Source organism: Rhineura floridana, chromosome 5, assembly GCF_030035675.1.
Source record: "Rhineura floridana isolate rRhiFlo1 chromosome 5, rRhiFlo1.hap2, whole genome shotgun sequence".
Classification (NCBI taxonomy): domain Eukaryota; kingdom Metazoa; phylum Chordata; class Lepidosauria; order Squamata; family Rhineuridae; genus Rhineura; species Rhineura floridana.
In genome coordinates this window covers 120673478-120694087 of record NC_084484.1, presented here as the reverse complement: position 1 = coordinate 120694087, position 20610 = coordinate 120673478, and positions in this window count along the sequence as shown.

Genomic DNA, 20610 nt, shown 5'->3' with positions numbered 1-20610 from the left:
AAACCTATTAACATAACCATCATCCAAGAATATGCTCCAACAGCAAATGCAGAAGAGGAATTGGAGAGATTTTATGCAGAAGTACAGAAGGAAATTGATCACGCACCAAAACAAGAGATGCTGATAATCATGGGGGACTGGAATGCAAAAGTAGGGAACAGAGAAGAACTAGGAATTGTGGGGAAATGGGGCTTAGGAGATAGAAATGAAGCAGGAGAGAGACTTATTGAATTCTATGAAGCCAATAATTTGTTTCTTGCAAACACATTTTTTAAGCAACTGAAAAGACAACTGTACACGTGGACATCACCAAACGGTCAATATAGGAATCAATTTGATTATATAATTGGTAATAGAAGATGAAGAAGTTCCATACTTTCTGTGAAAACAAGACTAGGAGCAGACTGTAGTACAGATCATGAACTCGCAATATTTAAAATCAGAGTAAAGCTAAAAAAGAAGAACAAAGCAATCATAATGCCAAAATACAATTTAAATAACATCCCAGAAGAATATAAAGATTAAATAAGGAACAGATTTGAGGCTTTAAACTTAGCTGACAGAGAACCAGAAGAACTGTGGAGTGAAGTCAGAGACATGATCAGGGAAGAATGCAAAAAGACAATACCTCTAGTTAAAAAGAGAGAAAGACCGCAATGGATGACTGCAGAAACTCTTAAAATGGTTAAAGAGAGAAGGAAAGCAAAAGCAAAAGGAGACAGAAACACAGTCAGAACCTTAAATTCAACAATACAGCAACTACTACGTAGGTACAAAGAGAACTATCACAATAGTTATTGTACAGAAATAGAAGAGGACAAAAAAAAGGGTAGCCCTATTTCAAAAGATTAGAGAAATGAAAGGGAAATTGTCCTGATGTGCAACCTATACTCTGGACAAGTGGCTACTGTAAGGACAGAATATGGAGAAACCAACTGATTCTCAATCGGAAAGGGTGAGAGACAGGGGTGTATTTTATCACCCTATTTGTTTAATCTATATGCAGAAGATGTCATACGGAAAGCAGGATTGGACCAAGGTGAAGGAGTTGTGAAAACTGGAGGGAGAAATATCAATAATTTAAGATATGCAGACAATACCATACTGCTAGCAGAAACCAGTAATGATTTGAAACAAATGCTGATGAAAGTTAAAGAGGAAAGCACAAAAGCAGGACTACAGCTGAACATCAAGAAGACTAAAGTAATGACAAAAGAAGATTTATGCAACTTTAAAGTTGACAATGAGGACATTGAACTTGTAAAGGATTATCAATACCTCGGCACAGTCATTAATCAAAATGGAGACAATAGTCAAGAAATCATAAAAAGGCTAGGACTGGGGAGCTATAAGAGAGGCTAGCTATAAGAGAACAAGAAAAGGCAATCAAATGCAAAGACGCATCACTGAACACTAAAGTCACGATCATTCAGACCATGGTATCCCGATCTCTATGTATGGATGTGAAAGCTGGACAGTGAAAAGAGCGAATAAGAGAAAAACCAACTCATTTGAAATGTGGTGTTGGAGGAGAGCTTTGCGCATACCATGGACTGCGAAAAAGACAAATAATTGGGTGTTGGAACAAATTGAACCAGAATTATCACTAGAAGCTAAAATGATGAAACTAAGATTACCATACTTTGGACACATGATGGGAAGACATGATTCATTAGAAAAGACAATAATGCTGAGCAAAAACAGAAGGAAGTAGAAAAAGAGGAAGGCCAAACAAAAGATGGATTGACTCCATAAAGGAAGCCACAGACCTGAACTTACAAGATCTGAACAGGGTGGTTCATGACAGATGCTCTTGGCGGTCACTGATTCATAGGGTCACCATAAGTCGTAATCGACCTGAAGGCACAACAACAAAGTAATGTATAAAAAATCACTCTCCTGCAGGTCTTATCCAAACCCAGGACCCTATGTTCTAGGCCTTCATTTCAGGGACGTGGACCTGACCACATTACTTTAATTGTGATTTAATTAGGCATAAGTGATTCTCCAGTTTGCTTTTCTCTCTCTGTCTTGTCTTTCTATGTAACACTGGGGTAGTTCTTTAGGTACTTGCTTCTGCTGAAATATATGTAACCCATTTCATATACACAAGCAGTAGCTGAAATAGCAGATGTGCCTACTGAAGGTGTTAACTTCTTGACGGAATTTCCTACATCAGTATTCCTGCCACTCTTTTGCTCACAGCTTAGGTATTAATAGTTCAAGCAATTTCTTATGCATCAGTTATGACCCATACAAGTCTTTACCAAGCTTAAAAGATGAATTAAGAATTTAAAATGTATTTAGGTAAATAGCAAGGACATTTAATAACAATCTTTGTAGGTGTCAAATTTTGGATAGCATATCAACTCTTATGTTCAAGGACTTTTAAGTAAATAATTATTAAAGATAAGGATAAACTGCTACCAGAAAATCTCTGTATACCTAATCTTTTTTATTATTATTGTTGGCAGTGCCTCCATCTGCTTCTGGAGCATGTGCATGTTCTGACCATTCTTTATGTAAATGTAAGTCCACTGATGTACATAGCACTTAACGGAAGCAAAAAGACAGGCTAATGGAGGGAGCCTTGTAGACCATACAGCCCAACTCCCCTGCTTGATTCAAATAATTCAGACCTAAAACATCCCAAACAGATGGTTTTCCTCTAGGAAATTGGCTCCTTGTCAGACTGTTCTAACTGTCAATTTCTCCTAATATTTAACCAAAATCTACCATCTTGTATCTTGAGTTCATTATATCTAGTCCTGTACTCTGGGCCTGAAGAGAACAAACTTTGGCTCTCCTCTGTGTGACAGCTCTTCAGATATTTGAAAAGTGTTATCATGTCCCCTTTCAGTTTTCATCTCTTCACAGTAAAAATACCCAGTTTCTTCAACCGTTCCTCAGTTTCTTCAACCTTTATGGACTTGTTTTCCATAACGCTGCCAATCTTTATTGCCCTCATCTGAACCCATTCCAATTTGTCTGCATTTGTTTTAAAGTGAGGCACTCAGAACTGGACACAGTCATACTTCAAATGTGGTTCAACCGGTGTGAAATGAAGTAGAACTGTTGCTTCTTGGAACCTATGGTTCTACTAATGTAGCCTAACACTTAATTAAACTTTTTTATTTGCAGTTGCATCATGTTGCTAACTCATGTTCAGATTGCAATCAACTATAGTCATGAGATCCTATACAAGTGCATTCGTTTTAATGGTCTAAATGCAGAACTTTGGAGTTCTCTCTGTTAAATTACATTTTGTCCATTTCAGCCCAGATTTCCATTACATTGTCATTTTGAATTTTATTCCTGCCTTCTGAGGTATTAGCTGTTTCTCCCAATTTTGAGTCATTTGCAAATTTGATTTTCTCCACCCTTTCATTTGTCATTTATTTATTTATTATTATTTATTTATTACATTTATATACTGCCCCATAGCTGAAACTCTCTGGGTGGTTTACAGCAATTAAAAAACAATAAAAACAAATATACAAATTTTAAAACACAAAAAACAATTTAAAAACACAATTAATTTTTTTTAAAAAAAATAAATTTAAAAACAAATGCTAAAATGCCTGGGAGAAGAGGAAAGTCTTGACCGGGCACCGAAAAGATAACAGTGTTGGCACCAGGCACACCTCATCAGGAAGATCATTCCATAATTTGGAGGCCACCACTGAGAAGGCCCTCTCCCTTGTTGCCAGAGTCCCAGCTTCCCTTGGAGTAGACACCCAGAGAAGGGCCTTGGATGTTGATCGTAGTGTACGGGTGGGTTCATATTGGGAGAGGCCTTCCATCAGGTATTGTGGTCCTAAGCCGTGTAAGGCTTTATAGGTTAAAACCAGTCATTGACAAAAAGAGTACATAAGACAGACCCTTGTGATCAGGGCCAGCACCATGTGGCCCAGAGGGGCCCCTGAAGGGCCTCTCGTTAGGGTGGGAGAGTAGCACTCCCCTTGTACGATTCTCAGCAGGGCCTCTGCCACAGATCGCAGGGAGGGAGCTTCCAGGCCACCCGCCCATTCTCTCACTCTGCCTAGCTCTCTCCTGTCTTTGCTGCTGTGTGCACTGTGCACACAGGGCTGCCATCAACCAAGATGGTGGGAGAGACTTCTTTAAGGGACTGATGCCCCTACCGCCATCTTGGTTGATGGCAGGCATGTGAATGCATGCAGTATACCACGCATGCGTGCCATCAACCGAGATGGCATCAGTGACATCAGCCCCTTAGAGAAGCCTCCATCACCATCTTGGTTGATGGCAGCCCTGGATGTGCAGCGCATGCAGCAGCAAAGATAGGAGAGAGGTGGGTGGAATAGGCAGGAGCAGCGGGTCTGGGGCAGGCTGGTGCCCAAGGGCCCAGTCATGCTTGGTGGTGGCCCAGCTTGTGATACCCCACTTGAAGCCTCCCTGCATTGAAGAGCTCTCTTTGACTATGGTTTTCCAACCAGCTGTGAGTGCACCTGATAATCTAGCCTATATTAAATGAGTTTGATATCCAAAATATCTTGAAAAATCAAGATAAAGTGGGTTGTGTTCAATGTAGCACTAAGCATATCATTGCATCAGCACAAGGATTTCTCCATGAACACTGGGACAATCACTCCCTCTCCTCCCTCACATGCCCCCTAAATTTCTTCTGGTTTTCCCTCAATCCTTCTGAGCAGATTTAGAAACAGCACAGGACACGTGCGGGGGAAGGATCCTCTTGCCCTACCACTATTTTTTAAACTAGTGGGAAAATGTAGTTGAATACCATCCATTATGTCCACAACATTCCCACAATCAATTAAGCCAGTAACTCAATAACAATAAAAAAGAGATAAGATTAGTTTGGCAGTATTCTTGAAATATTCATGCTAGCACCTACTAATCACTACATTTTTATCAGGATGCTTACAAATTGACTTTCTTATCATCTGTTCTAGCATCTACCTTGGTATCAAAGCCAAACTAATCTGTCTGTAGCTTCATGGATCTTCCTTCTCCCCCCCCCTTTTGGGGGTAGATAGGTGGGACAAGATTTGTCCATCTGCTATCCTGTGACACTTCATCCATTCTCCAGGATTTCTCAAAGTAATGGACAGATGTTCTGAGAGTACTACAGCCCTTACACCTCAAAATTATGCTACTCACTTATTCAAGGTTGCACACCGTTCCCCTTTTGGGAAACAATGGGGGCCACTAAATGGAGCAGTTCTGTCTTTTCTTTGTCATCTGTTAATATACCATCATAATAACTGAACAGCAGGCCTACTGTTCTTTTCCTCTTTTTCCTGCTTTGAACATACTTGAAAAGGCCTCCTTTTAGTTGCTTTTAGTTTCCCTTCATCATTCTCATCTCTTTGTGAGCATAAGCTTTCCTGACACTATCATTACAAGTCTGGAAGGGACTTGCAATCGAGGGAGGGAGGGGAGGATTGGACAAGATCTTCCAAAGTTCCTTGTACAGAAATTATCACAAGGTCTTATATAATAGTCCTTGGTTCCCACCTCAGCAAGCTGAGCAACAACTTTAGAAACAAGAATAGTTTTCTACATATTTTAAGCATGAAGCTATTTTTATCAATGAGTCACCTTTCTTCCTGACACAGCAAATACTTGCAAAAGTAAAATTAATCTACGTGTACTTTCTGCAAGTGTATAGCCAGACGTTTCCAAACCTAAATGTCATGGAATAGGATCAATTAACTAGGGTCTGTTGGGATGTGGAAAAAGGTGTGTATGCGTGTGTCGGGGGGGTGCAACCACAAGAATTGTGTCTTTTAAAGTTGGCACTAATTATAAAAGAATAATGTTCAGTGAAAAATATCGACCCCAACTGTACTGAGGTTTATTGTGATTAGAGATGCGGAAGAAAGTTGCTTCAGTTCACATTTAAAGGTGAATGTATTAAATTCATACTTTCTGAACCAATATGGGAACTGAAACACAGGCATCCTTCAAAATGTTCACTAATCCAAATTTTGTGATGCAGTTCTTCAACCAAACAATGTTTACAAATAATGCATATATTAGGGGGAAATGTGCATAAAATGTATATATTAGTGAAAATAACATATATAGATTTTTTTGCAAAAATATGTGCATTAGTCAACACTGCAGAGAAAAATATGTTTATTAGGAGAATAAATGTTTTCCATAACCCTGTCAATCTTCCTTGCCGTCATGTGAACCCATTCCAATGGCTTAAAATACTGAAGAATTTTCATGAGGATTTTTTTTTTTTAAAAGTGCAAATTGCTGTAGAAATGTGGAGAACTAAATTTAAGATTGGAAGAACAAAGAATTGGAAAACTGAGTGAAATGAAATTGACAGATACTTCCATCCCCAGTTTTGATAATATTCCACTGAAAGCAATGGGACTTAATTTTGTTATAACTAACTTGTTTGGTTTAAATGGAACTTGGCCATGATTAAACTTAGCCGGATTAGGCCAACAATCTAAGAAGTGTGGAGTGATTCTTAAGTGAATTGTTCTTTCTGTTTTTATGCTGCTTTCATAATGCTTGAAAAAGAGGTTCATCCCCATGTGGGCTGACCTCATACTAAATTATATGTATTTCCTCTGAGAAAGATATGCAAGTTTTCTTTTGGAATGATAGAGAAAACAGCCATGAAAATAAGAAACATAATGGAATGTATGAAAAAGCTCATACAATACTGGAAAGTGTTTGGGAATCCCGTAATGTTCATTGACTTTATTAAAATTATTTTACAAAGTATATTTCTATCTAACTTTGAATTCACACTCCCCATACCATCCTGGAAAGTACCTATTAAGATGTAATAACTCAGTATTAAACTTACTTCTTACCATTCAACCGAAATCTGGCCAAGAGATCTTGCAGTGCTTCAGGATGATGGTCAGATTGGTAGGCAAATCAGGGGAAGGAAGTTGGAAGAGCAAACACTTAGAATGCTTTTTGCCATTCAGATGTGGCACATGGATAGTATGGATGCTCTCAGTTGATTGTAGAGGTCATAATGATACAGCTGGAAGGAGAAATTTTCTAAAGAGGTTCTCAAAATGTAAGGCAAGCCTCCAAAATGTCTCTTGATTGGGGTAAAAATCAGAGTATCTTCTGTTGATTGCCAGTTAGTGGAGATCAGTAGGACTACTACCTCTTTTTTCTAAGCTTTATGCATTGCCAACTTGAAGTGTGTTATGTCCCCCACTTTCATAAAATTGCAACTCTTTTCTTTTCCATCCACTTGCTTCTTAGCTGACAGTGAATATTATAAACTGAAAAACATTCTGCCCTTTGGTCTTACATATGAAGAAACTGGAGCAGTGGTGTTTATGTGTTTTTGTTTTTGTTTTAATGCGGAAACCCTCTGTGACAAAGTTGAGAACTTGTGTTCAAAACTTGGGCTCAGGTGCAGAACCAATACTTCACAATATCTGAGCTCTGGTGGAAACATACACGACCCACCAGTCAGAGAACTGTGAAAGCCACTGGAAGAAGCACCACATTGGAGAACAAGACAATTAACAGGTGACCTGTGTGCACTCTCTGTCTGTTGTCCAGGTGCTGTCTGTTGATGGGCATCTTCAATAAACAGGTTCAATATTAGGTAAGCAATTCAGGAAATCCAAAAGAAATAAATAGGAAATATGAGTAGTGGTTAAGGTGTTGGACTACAAACTGGGAGACCAGGATTTGAATCCCCACACAGCCATGAAGCTCATTGGGTGACCTTGGGCCAGTCACTGCCTCTCAGCCTCAGACGAAGGCAATGGTAAACCCCCTCTGAATACCGCTTAGCATGAAAACTCTATTCATAGGGTTGCCATAAGTTGGAATTGACTTGAAGGCAGTCCATTTTCATATTTTTCATGTCAAAGGCAAGGGAGCTACAGCCCTCCAGATGTTGCTGGATGACAACTAGGGAAGTACGAAAGTACCTCAATCTGTTCCAACTTTCATCCACAATTTTATCTGGTATTTTCCGTTCTGCTGTATTTGGTTTATTTTGCACAATATATCTTCTGTTTCATTTATTCCCAGTAAGGAAAGGGTGTGTGTGTAAAGCTGAATCCCCAAAGCATGATCCCAAGGTCTGGTGGACTATTGAAGGCCTGACCTATTCATCTCTAGGACTGTCAACAGTGAATTATAATGAGAAAAGCCCAGTTCAGTGTAATTTATATTTACCAAAAGGGGTTTTTAAGGAGCAGAGATATATATCAGCTGCTAATACTTAAAGATGTAACAACATTACGTTTAACTACATTAAAGACGTAGCAATTTTGACAAATGTTAATCTTTTATGGGTAGCTAAAGAGGTATTTGCAAATAAAAATGGTTATATGATAATTCCAGGAGTATTAGATTCTATTCCTACTACTATTGTTGATGTGGATCCAACAGATTTTATGACTTCTTAAAAGGAATGGATGGATCAATCCCATGCCAGATGTGTGTGTTCACAAAACCAGCTCCATATTATCCAGAGCTTAGAAGTAATTTGTTACAAGGAACAAATTACTTGTAATTGATTACTTTTTTGAGGAATGAGTGGATAATTCCTTTGCATTTCGATTGTAATAGAACTAGGAGTAATTGTAATGTTTCCATCGTTACTTTTGAGTATTACTTGGGGTGGGGGGAAGCAGGGGAAGTCTTCTGCTCCTCTGATTTGTGGATTGGGCTTCTGTGCAGCATTGCTCTTCCCTCATGCTCTGTGGGTGGGTAGGAGGCGATGAGGGAGGAGGTGGAGAGTGAGACAGGGTGGAGTGGGGAAAACAATTGTTTAAAAAAATGGATGGTGGTGGTGAAGAATGGAGTGGAGAGAAAAAGGAGCCGGAGGGCCGGAACATGGATAAAGGAGAAGGAGGCAGCAGCAGAGTGAAGCTAAAGAACTGTGGAGGTGAAAGACAACAACATGTGTGTGTGTGTGTGTGTGTGTGTGTGTGTGTGTGTGTGTGTGTGTGTGTGTGTGTGTGAATATTGTGTTTGCACTTGGCACACAAAGTGGCCTCCACCACCCTCTGGTTACTGTGCTGCATTTGCAGTATTTTAACATTTTTGCATCTCAGGGGAAAATGTTTGCTTGGGTGAGTGTCCCTTAGTTGGTGGCAGGGCAGGGTCTGGGAGGTGGTTAAGTGAGAAAGATTATGCTTGTTGGCTGAGGGGGGGAGTTGCACTTGGCTTGACATGCAAAGATCTGAGTAGTGGCCTCTGCCTGCCTCCCCACCTCCCTTACCAGCGGAGAGATCACCATTACTATCTTATGGATAAAAAGACTTATTCTACTACTTCTGTATGTGTGTTTATTTTTAATGTTGTTTTAGGCTACTTAGATGTGCAGCAGCCAAGGCCAGCACCTTGCAGGCATTTTTTAAAAAAAGTAACTGAAATGTAATTGTAGTGATCACTTTTGAGAAAAAGTAAAGTAACAGTTACTTTCAGAGCAATTGTAATTGTAACGGTAATTACTACTTTTTGGGCCATGCAATTGTAACTGTAACTTATTACTTTTTTAAAGTAATCTTCCAAACTCTGATATTATCCCATTTGTGCATAGATTCTTAAAGAAAATTCCTTAAAAAAACCCTCCCAATTTTAACAAGGAAAAAAGAAAAAAAAAGTATGAGGCAATCAGAGGGCTACCTCTTTCTCTTTTTAGCATTTTACAGCTGTTCAGTGAAACCTCCTCTATGGCCACATGGTAAAAAAAAGTTTTAAAATGCTTCCAGAAGTGACTGTACATGATAACATGCAATCTCTCAGGGGAACTATACAGAAAACATGGCTGCCCTGATATACCTATGTGGGCAGCCATGTTTTTTTCATACAATGGATACTGCACATGGAATGTGGCCACACAGTCACTCTGATCTGTTTTGTTTGCATCATGTTTGCATCATATTTGCATTGTGGAAGCTTTTATAAGAAGCTGCTGTAGGAGTGGGACTCTGAATACCATCACGTATGGGGTGTTCCCAGCTACCCCACCACCCCCTGCCTTTGGAAGGCTTGTAAGAAGTGGCTGCAGGAGTAGGACTGTGAGTAACATCATGGGTAGGGTGTCTCTAGGAGGAGAGTTGAAACTATCTAATTTCCTTTTATTTTTGCTATATTGTCAAGAAGTGTAATCTTGCCTGCTATGGATGTAATGTATTTATAGTGTTGAAAAGGTTTTTGTGTTTGCTGTGATATTTGTTGTTATGTTACTGTTTTATTACTCCTGATTTGCGATTTTGTTATTATGAAATTGTTTTTGTAATTGTTTACTTTGTTGTAAGCCACTTTGAGCACAATTTTTTTGTGAAAAGACGGTATACAAATAAAAAGGATGACGGTAATGATGATAGTGATGATACAATGTCCCTGGAAGCCTCACAAGGACATAGTATGAAAAAAAAAGATGGCTGACCCCATAGGTTCATGGGCACAGCTATCCTTTTCTTTGTACAATTCTCCAGCAAAGGACTATAGCCTGTACCAGATTGCTTACTTATTCTGAGAAAGCCACTGCCCTAACCAATACATCTGAGCACTTTCATAATAACACCAGAGATTAAGAAATCTTAATCCTCAATTGGATTCTGCATAGTTGATGTCTTGACCCTCAGGCTATCTGCCTATAAAACATTAACATTTTCTGCCAACTATGCAGAAGCCAATTGGAAAGGGAGGATTAGAAGTTTTTAATCTTCTGTGGTATTATGTAGCTGCTCAAATATATTGGTTGGGATAGTAGCTATCTCAGTATAAATCTGAAATCTGGTATAAATTAGAGCAAAAAATTATTCATATTTCATTAGGCACACTACCAAGGGAGAGATGTCCTATTTGAGCAGAAGATTATTCCATCTCAAATCCCGATATGAGAGAGACACAAAAATAACTCTTGGAGTATCTTCATTTGTATCAGCTATAAGAATTCCTAAATTTAACTTGGAAGACAGACTGCTTTTCCCCCCATCAAGAGTAATCTCCAGCATCCGTTAAATAAAAGATGTACTCATCAACAATAGTTATCACTTGGGAAGGGAATGGGGACAGGAGATGGTGTTGGGTTTCCGCATGGTTTCAAAATTTTCAGGTACAATATTTTGTTATTTAAGAAATTAGGGATTGAAGGACAATTAAAGCTGCAATCCTGGGAATTATTTGAGAATAAACCCCATTGAACTCACTGAGACTTATTTCTGAGTAGGTATCTAGACCAGCCTTCCCTGACCTTTGGATCCCCAGAAGTTGCTGGACTACAATTCCCATCATTCCTGAACATTGGCCATGCTGGCTGGGGCTGATGGGAGTTGTAGTCCAACATCATGTGGTTAGGAAAGGCTGATCTAGAGGACTGCATTCTAACTATAAGCCTTGTAAGAAAACTATAAGCCTTGTGAAGATTTTTTTAAAAGGAAGTAAGTAAAATAGGAACATTATCACATTTATAATCTTATTTTAGTTTATTCAGAAGAATTTCATATGAATGACTGGAGGCTAGAAGCTGCTGTGTGTAAACAACATTGGAGCTAAATTCACAGCTCAATTAGAATTTTTGTTAATGTCTATCACTGAGAGATACACAAGCATTTATTTCTGTATTTATAAAATGTATACCCACCTTATAACATGCACACACACAAAACTTCCAAGGCAATTCAAAATAATCAAATAACAGGAATAGAAAGAATGAAATCAGAGAAATCAGCAAAAGCTGAAACCAGTTGTGGCACAATCACGTTCCGTGCCCGGGACTTACCGGGTAAAGGGGCGAGTTTGCGGCCACAGCCGATGCCTGGGCCGCCATGTTGGAGATGCGTGTGCACACGGCACGCCAGCGCGCCGGTGTGTGACGCAGCAAGGGGGCGACGCACGTGGCTTCAGGAGGCTTTTTCTTCGGCCGGGCTGGGTGTTCAGCGGCGAGCCTCCCAGCCTCCCCGGGAGATCGGGAAGCAGCGGCAGCGAGGCAGGGCTCTGCGAGGCTTGGAGGCGGCATCGGGGCTTGCGCGGCAGCAAGGCTTCATCCCCTGTGAGCCCCTGCAGTGCTGGCACAGGCAGCAACAGTGGATCCAACGAGGCCTCGGCGGAGGCCTGTGGCACAGCAGGGTCTGGTGCCGAAGCAGGATCCCTTGGCGGAGGCAGCAGCGGCAGCCCTTCCAGCCCCCTGCGCCGCGGAGGCAGTGCAGGATCGGATTCAACAGCATCGAGGACAACAGGCTAGGTGGCCTTTGGGCGGCAATTTTTTATTTGGGTACATCTTTGGGGGAGGGCGGCTGGGCTCGATCACGTCCATCGACCCCTGGCTGGTGCGGGACAATTAGGCTCCCCTGGGATAAGAATAAGCAAGCCAGGGCCCCTTCCCTCCCCACTTTCTGGACAGGGCCGGGCCAGGGATACCCAAACCAACTAGAGATGCCTCCCAAAAAAGGGCAGGGGGGTCCAAAAGGGAAAGGAAAGCCCCCCAAAGCAGGGGGGATAGGCCCACCCCCAGTGGAAGGGCCACCATGGGCAGCCATATTGGCTAGGTTGGAGGCCCTGGAGCATGGCTCACGCCATCCTACTGCACCTCGGGCCCAACCCGTGATGGGGAAAGCAAAGGAGCCACCACCTAAACGCTATCGGGGAAAAACGCAGCAGCCGGTGAGCAGGGCTGACGCAGGGGATGTTGCCTCCATCTTAGCAAGACTGGAAGCACTGGAGGCCGGGCCCAGGGCTGAGGCGAGGATGCCCAGCATGGAAACAGGAGCAGCTCCTACCTTACAAGCAGCCCAGACAATGCAGCCCACACAGGGACCTTCAGCGGACAGCCTGCAGGGTGAGTTCCCTATTGCACCTCACCAACAAGGGCAGCAGCAGTGGAGCTGGCCCCCATGGGGGTACCCCTACTGGCCCTTTTCCCCGCTGGTGGGAACCGAGGGATATGGACAGGCAGGGACCCCCACGGGGGGGAGTTTATGCCACAGCAGCAGCATCCTCTGAGAGAGGCCTGCGAGTAGGTCTGGCACCCCGCCACTGGGACGGCGGTGGAAGGGGGGAATCAGCCCTCCCTGTCCACCAACCCCCCTGCAGAGACATCCGACCCCCTGGGATCAGTCAGAGATGGGGCCATACCCTTTGGGGAGACATCTGCCCCACTAGGTTTTCACCTGCTCCCAGCCACGAAGGAGAGAATATGAAAAGGGGAGTATGTTGACATATTCTCACTCCTGTATAGGGAGCCCATGGGGAAGGATAAGGATAACGGGGAACACGCAGAGCCCGATAGGCCCAAGTGGCGACGCATAGAGAGCTCTTGGGCTAACTGGCTGCCTGCATTCCTTACGTACATGGGGGTAGTGATATGGAGAGGGCCTCATAGGGCCTCAGTACTGATCAAATACCTTGACATCATATATAGGGGCTACTCTGAGTTCCAGGGAACGGCATGGCTGGACTATGACCAGGCATTCTGTATGAGGGCAGCCTTTGACACCTCCCTCCCCTGGGATAAAAAGGAGCCTGACCTGTGGCTCCAATTCATGTCGCATTCCAAGCCCATGGCAGGCGATAGGGCAGACAGCGGCCATCTCCTGGTTCGGCAGGCATCGACAGCTCCTTCCCGCGGGCCTGCGGGGCAGGGGGTTCGACCCCGCCTGCTTTGCTGGGAGTTCAGCTCACGCGGCCACTGCGGTCGGATCCCATGCAGGTTTAGACATGAATGTGCCCTATGTGGGGGCCCCCACGCCTGCACTAACTGCCCCAGAGGCCGCCCCTTTAGGGGGGGAACAGGGAACCGGCCGGGACAAGAAAGCCAGGGGCTGCAGGCGCAGATCAAGGAAAGGGGCCCCTCCCCAGTTAAACTCTCCGAGCTCCAACACCTACTCCGCCTTTACCCACTAGTACAAGATGCCCTGTTTTTACTCAAAGGCTTTACAGAGGGTTTTCGGATCCCCTATTTGGGTCCCAGGCGGCCTTTCACGTCCTGCAACCTTAAGTCAGTGGTTGGCAGGGAATCAGTTGTTAGGGAAAAAATTAGGAAGAAAGTGGTGGCCGGCAGGGTGCTGGGCCCCTTTTCGGCACCACCCATCCCCTCACTCAGAGTTTCCCCGCTGGGCCTCGTCCCTAAGAAGGCACCAGGTGAATTTTGCCTCATACACCACCTGTCCTTTCCGCAAGGGGAGTCAGTCAACGACTTCATCCCAGCGGAGCTTTGCTCGGTCCGCTACACATCATTTGATAGTGTGGTACGGGTGGTCAGGGACTGCGGGGTCCGGGCCCTTATGGGGAAGTGCGACATCAAATCAGCTTTCCGTCTCCTCCCAGTCCACCCACAGGACTTCGAGCTGTTGGGCTTGGCTTTTGTGGGTGAATATTATGTGGACAGGGCATTGCCTATGGGCTGCTCTATCTCATGCGCTGTTTTCGAGTGCTTCAGCTCCTTTTTAGAATGGGCTTTCAAGAGGCGTGCAGGCTGGCAATCAGTGGTACACTATTTGGATGACTACCTGTTTGCAGGCCCTGCAGACTCGGGCACCTGTAGGGCCTTTATGGCGCATTTTGCAGGACTAGCTGGGGAACTGGGCGTTCCCCTCGCGGCTGAGAAAACTGAGGGCCCGTCCACCACTCTCACTTTTCTGGGCATCGAGATAGATACGGTGGCCCAATGCTGCAGGCTCCCTCAAGAGAAGCTGTCAGCCCTTAAGGGGAAAATCTCAGAGGTGGCCGGGTCTAATAAGGTGACACTAGCCACACTCCAACAGCTGGCTGGCCATCTGAACTTTGCATGCAGGGTAGTAGCACCCGGGCGTGCTTTCCTGTGGCGCATATATGAGGCCATGTCCAGCCTATCACGCCCCCACCACCGCACACGGGTGACAGCTGCCCTTAGGGCTGACCTGTCAGTGTGGTCCACCTTCTTGCGGGACTTTAATGGGGTCTCCCTATGGAGACGGGATCGCCTGTTGAAGGCTGAGCTGCAGGTGCACTCCCTCAAGTGCCTTCAGTTTTGGGGTCATTCTCCATGACTCATGGTCCCACGGCAGCTGGCCGCAGGGCTGGGTGCAGGCAGGCCTTACCAGGGACCTTACTTTGTTGGAGTTCTTCCCCATTGTCGTGGCAGTACACCTCTGGCCAGACAAGCTGGGTAACTCCTCAGTCCACTTTTGGTGCAACAACCTCCCCTCGGTGCATGTCATCAACACCCTGTCTTCTAGAAACCCCAATGTCATGTGTCTGGTTCGGGCATTCGTGCTCCAGTGCCTTCACTATTATATTCAGTTCCTGGCGCGCCATGTTCTGGGTATTAACAATAGCATTGCTGATGCTCTATCACGGAACCAGATGGAGAGATTTCGCCAGCTGGCACCGTGGGCAAAGGCTCTGCCGGATGCGGTCCCCCCAGCGCTATGGGAGATTGGAGGATTGAATCAGAAAGGGCCATAAGCCTTTCCGTGGTGCCCAGCACTTTGGCCGGCTACCAGGGGGCAGGTAGGGATCTATCAGACTTCAGAGAGTCCAGGGGCTACGCCCAGGAGTGGCCCATCCCCATTGAGCATCTTATGGAGTTCTGCGTGGAGGGGAAATGGAGAGGCCTTTCAGTCAGGACCATCAAAGGTAAGCTCTCAGGCCTCGCTTTCCTAGCAAAGGCACGGGGCTTTCAGGACTACACGGGTGACTTTAGGGTCCGCCTGTTGATGCTTGGCGGTTCTTGCATGAAACAACACGTTACGTTTGGATGTAAGATGGTAAAGAATCATCACAGAGGCTTGAGAAAGTTTAAGAGTCTTTACTTAGACATTAAGGCCAAAGGCTTAAGAGTAGATACAAGTAGAGTTTCTCCCCCCCTCTAGGAGAAGTTCCCAGTTCAGATACAAGACACAGAACAGCAACTCAGACTGCTCAGCACAGAACAGAACAGGAATAGAAAAAAACAGTTAGACTTTTTCCCAAGCTGTTATCATCCGTTACCATGGCAACATGTCTGTTTCCCAGGCCAGTCTTAGCTGATAATGCTGCTCCTTCAGACACATGCTTGTAACTCTTTCAGACCTGATGAAAACATCCTTAGGCAGTACGGCCTAATGCCAACACCGCCGTATGTTGGAGGGTTGGTCCCGCGAGCACCCATGCCCCCCGGATGCCCGCCTCCCCATTTCCCCAGAGCTATTGCTTGGCCTGCAAGGACAGTGGAGGCACTTGTGTTCTTCCCCCTTTGAGGCTCTGCTATACCACGCCGCAGCCCTCACCCTGTTTTTCGGGGCCTTCCGAATTGGGGAGGTGGTGGCGGCTTCTAAGACCGATGACTCCCTCCAGGCTCTTCTGGTTTCTGACCTCAGCTGGAAGGCAGAGCGGGCCCTCCTGCAGCTCAGGCGGTCCAAGACGGACCAACACTGTAAAGGGCGCCTTGTGGTATTAGCCCCATGCCAGCAGCAAGAACTCTGCCCGGTGACAGCCCTGCGCGGCTTTGTGGCAGCAAGGGGGCCGCAGTCAGGGTACCTATTCATCCACGGGAACTTCCAGCCCCTTACCAGATACCAGTTCTGGTCCGTGGCAAAGGCCGCACTGCGCAATTTAGGCATGGACCCCAGTAAGTTCAGTACACACTCCTTCCGGATAGGTGCGGCCTCTACAGCAGCCCTCTTGGGATTCTCCAAGGACGGGCTTCAGGCAGTGGGTGGGTGGCCCTCGGACGCATACAAGGCTTACGTTAGACCACTGGCTGACACGACGGCAGTGGTTGGATGTTGCCCCCCTTTACCCTAATGTCGTTGTTGTTTCAACAGACTGCTGGACAAGATCGGAGCAGCCACGCATCCTCCTCTGTGGCCACAGCATGGTGTTCTGGGCAGGCCACAGGGCAGCGAAGTCTCGCTTCGGCACGCAACTGGGGCTCAGTCAATGTGCCTCGGTGTGATGGCTGGGACGCCAGGGGATGCATTGGGGCGGGCTTTTGCCGACCTTGTTTCAGCCGGCCATGGAACTGGCGGTGCCCCAGGTGCTGGTCATCCACCTTGGGGGGAATGACTTGGGTCTGTTGAAGGGCAGGGCCCTAATTGAACAGGCATGTGGTGACCTCCGGGCCATTGCACATCGCTGGCCGGAGGTGCACTTAGTGTGGTCGGACATCCTGCCGCGCAGGAAGTGGAATTGTACCGGTGACCCACGTGGGATGGACAGGGCCTGAAAAAAGGTGAACAGGCAAATTCAGAGGGCCCTCTGTGACTTGGGGGGTTCTGTCATCCACCACCCAGAGATTGGCCATAACAGGTTGGAGTTGTTTTGGCCAGACGGCATCCATTTGACTGACATGGGCAATGACATCTTTCTTGGGGACCTGCAGAAGGGCTTACACCAGATTCTTATCGATTGTGGGGAAAAGGGAGACTAAGCAGAGGCTTGTCCCCCTTTTGTGGCGTAGAAGTGCGGGGAAAGGTTAAAGGGAAAGGGCAGCTAGGTGGCACCTTTAGGCACCTTTGGGGGTGACGGGCAGTCTGGAGGCCTGCAGCTCAGGGCTACACGGCCCAGAGGCAGGGTACAGGCTGCCTTTGGGGCCAACGTGCCTCATCCGCTCGGAGTTTCAGGGCTCCGGGGGCAGTGATGCGGGTTGGACCCCCTACACATCTTCAGGGTGTGGCTGGAGCTGGAGGCTGGCACAGGGCAGCCCCAGGCTCAGGCAGGGTCTGGTCACCCAATAGCTGCAAGCATGCTTTGCCTGGATCACCAGAACATGCCCGCACTTTATTTCCCCTTTTGCAGGTTCATTATTCAATTGATTCTGTTTTAAATAAAGTGGCCCATTATTTAACCCAAGAAATGGTGTCGGTGTTTTATTTCGGCAATAGGCCGCAAATAAATATGTCATCTGTTAAAGCCTAAATAGAGTAAAGTTGTTTTATCTGGTGCTTAAAAGTTAACAGAGTATGCACCAGCTGAGTGTTACTGAGAAGAAATATGTTCCACAACCAAACAGGCCCAATCTCTGACCAACATCTGTCTAATCTCAGGAAGCAAGAGTACACAGAGATGGTCCTCGTCTGAAGATATTAAAAGTTCACATGGGTATAGGCAGTTCTTCAGAAACCATGTCAAAATGAACTTTAAATCTCAAAGCCAGCACCTTGAATTGTGCCAGAAATCAAAGTGAAAACCAGTGAAGATGTTGGCTTTTTTAAACCCTGGTGAGAAATGATCCCACTGATTAGTACCAGTCACTAACTGCCGGCACTAACATCATCATGGCGGCAGGAGTAACAGCTACGGGCGAGGGAGCTCTGCAACAAACAGCTTTTATGCGGTAATTTCTCCCTTGTTGGAGGTTACAATGCATTGGAGAATACGGGGTAGCCTCCCCCCCCTCTTATGTCACCACCCTCGGACCCGACTTGGATGCCAGCTATCAGAAATACGATGTAAGACTTTCACCTACGCTGGGCCGCCGCCGCCGCCGCCATTTCCTGGTTGCCGGATCGGAGCTGGGGATGAGCTGCGGCCCTTCGGAGAACCTGGGTCTCCAGCCTCTATTCGGGAGACAGCGTTGTTCGCCGCGGCAGTTTTCCGCTGGCTGCTGGGGTTGGGGCGCGCCCCTGCAGCCTCCGTTGTCCTGCCGTGCTGGCCTTGCTCGTTTCACCTTGTGTCGGCCGTGTTTTGCCTCTCATCACCTTTGCTTTTGGCTTCTCGGGGAGTACTTTCCTGTGGTCGTGTCTTCGTGGGGCCTGTTTGTGCTGCCTCTCGCTGTTTGCTACGCTGGATGCTGGATGCTGAGAGTGAGAGGAGATGTCGCTTTCGGTTTCGCAAATGACGCGTATGTGGACTATACGGGCCAGAAGCTTTATTGAACTTTACTGTAGTAACCTTTACTTGTTGTTTTAGTTTTATTGCTGTTTTGATGTTGTGATACTTATATATTATGACTTTGTACATCACTCAGAGTGGCTTGGTTTCCAGCCAGATGGGCGATAAATAAATCGCAGAAATAAACAGAAATAAATAAATAGACCGAGCTCTACCCATCCACATCTGAAACCCAAACAGCAGCACAGTAAGGTGGGCCAGTGATTACAATACCATGGAATGATGGAAAGAAACAAGTTACTCCAACAAAGGCTAAAGGTGGACTGAGGTCATGTGAGTCCATGCATCCAATCTAACCCTCCTAAGTTCTACCCACGTGCCGAAGGAGTGTGAATCATCATAGGGCCTCCATCACCACTGGCCTGAATGTTCATGCTGCTGCTGCTTCAGACTCCTTCCTGGTGTACTTCTTGCACTGTTGGTCAGGTACAGTGGAGAGGGAGGTGGTTGATTCCTCAGACAAATTGATTTTGTGAAAAAGTGTCTGCAAATATAATGGCTTTGATTCCACAGAAGCCTCAGGTCCCATATCAGGAATGCAGTTCATTTCCTATGGCAGTGATATATCAGCCCCAGACTTGGCTGGCTCATTTTCCTAACATCAGCCTAGGGCCATAACACCTTGGACATTATATTTATTTATCCATTTAAGATACTTATATATACTGCCTAATTGCTGAAGCTTCTACATGGTGTACATTAAAACAAGAAAACAAAAAATGAATAAGATCAATTAAAATTACTAATAAAGGCATAAAAAGTATTTAAAATGCCTGCTGAAACAGAAGGTTTTGAATAAAATGAAGTTTCAAAGTTGTCTTCAAGGGAAGTCCCATATACAATGCATTTCAGTAATCAAGTATGCATGTAACCAACACACGAATAACTGTAGCAATGCCATCGCTTTCTATACAAGTTGCACTAGACTAACTGGGGAATGCTATTTCATCACACAGAGAGTACTTGGACCTTCAAAACTCACCCCTAATCTGTAATCCTTAAATGGAAATGCAGCTTCATCCAAAACAGACTGAATGTTACCTCCCAGGTTCATTGAACTACACCGTGTGGATTTAGCTTCAGTTCATTAGTTCCCATACAGCCCATTAACATTCCAAACACTTGTACAGCAATTCCAATTGCCTAACCCGACTCAGATCAAAACGGAGAGTGAAAATGTGTCATCAGCATATTGATGGCATCTCACTACAAATGCCTGAACAATCTCTTCCAGTAGTTTCATGTGGATGTTAAATAGCACAGGAGGCAAAACAGAACTCTGCAGTATCCCATAGCACGAGAAAGAGAAAAAGGCCCCCAGAACCACATTCCAGGAACAGAAGGAGTCTGATAGGTAGGAACAGAACCAACATAATGTGGTGTTCATCACTTCTCAGTGCAGGTGGATAGTCCATGGTTGATGCTGTTGAAAGCTGCTTAGATGTCCAAATGGATTATGAGTAGAGACGTGAAGGCCCAGAAAAAAACTGGAAAAAATAGGGGGGAGGGCTGTTTCTTTTCCTGAATTTTTCCATTTCTTCCCTTTACGTATCTAATTATGAGGATCTCTCTCTCTCTCTCTCTCTCTCACACACACACACACACACAACTACATACATATCCTTCCTTCTCCCTTCTCCCATTGTCCATCAGGGCAACCAAGGTACTTTCAGAGCCAAGATACTTCCAAAAGCATCCTCTAAGAGTGTCTGGCATTGAGAAGTCACCTCTCAAGCATTTTGTCCAAAGAGGCTTTGTTTCAAGGGCAACCAACTAATGAAACAATTGTGAAACAAATGGTGAACTATACCA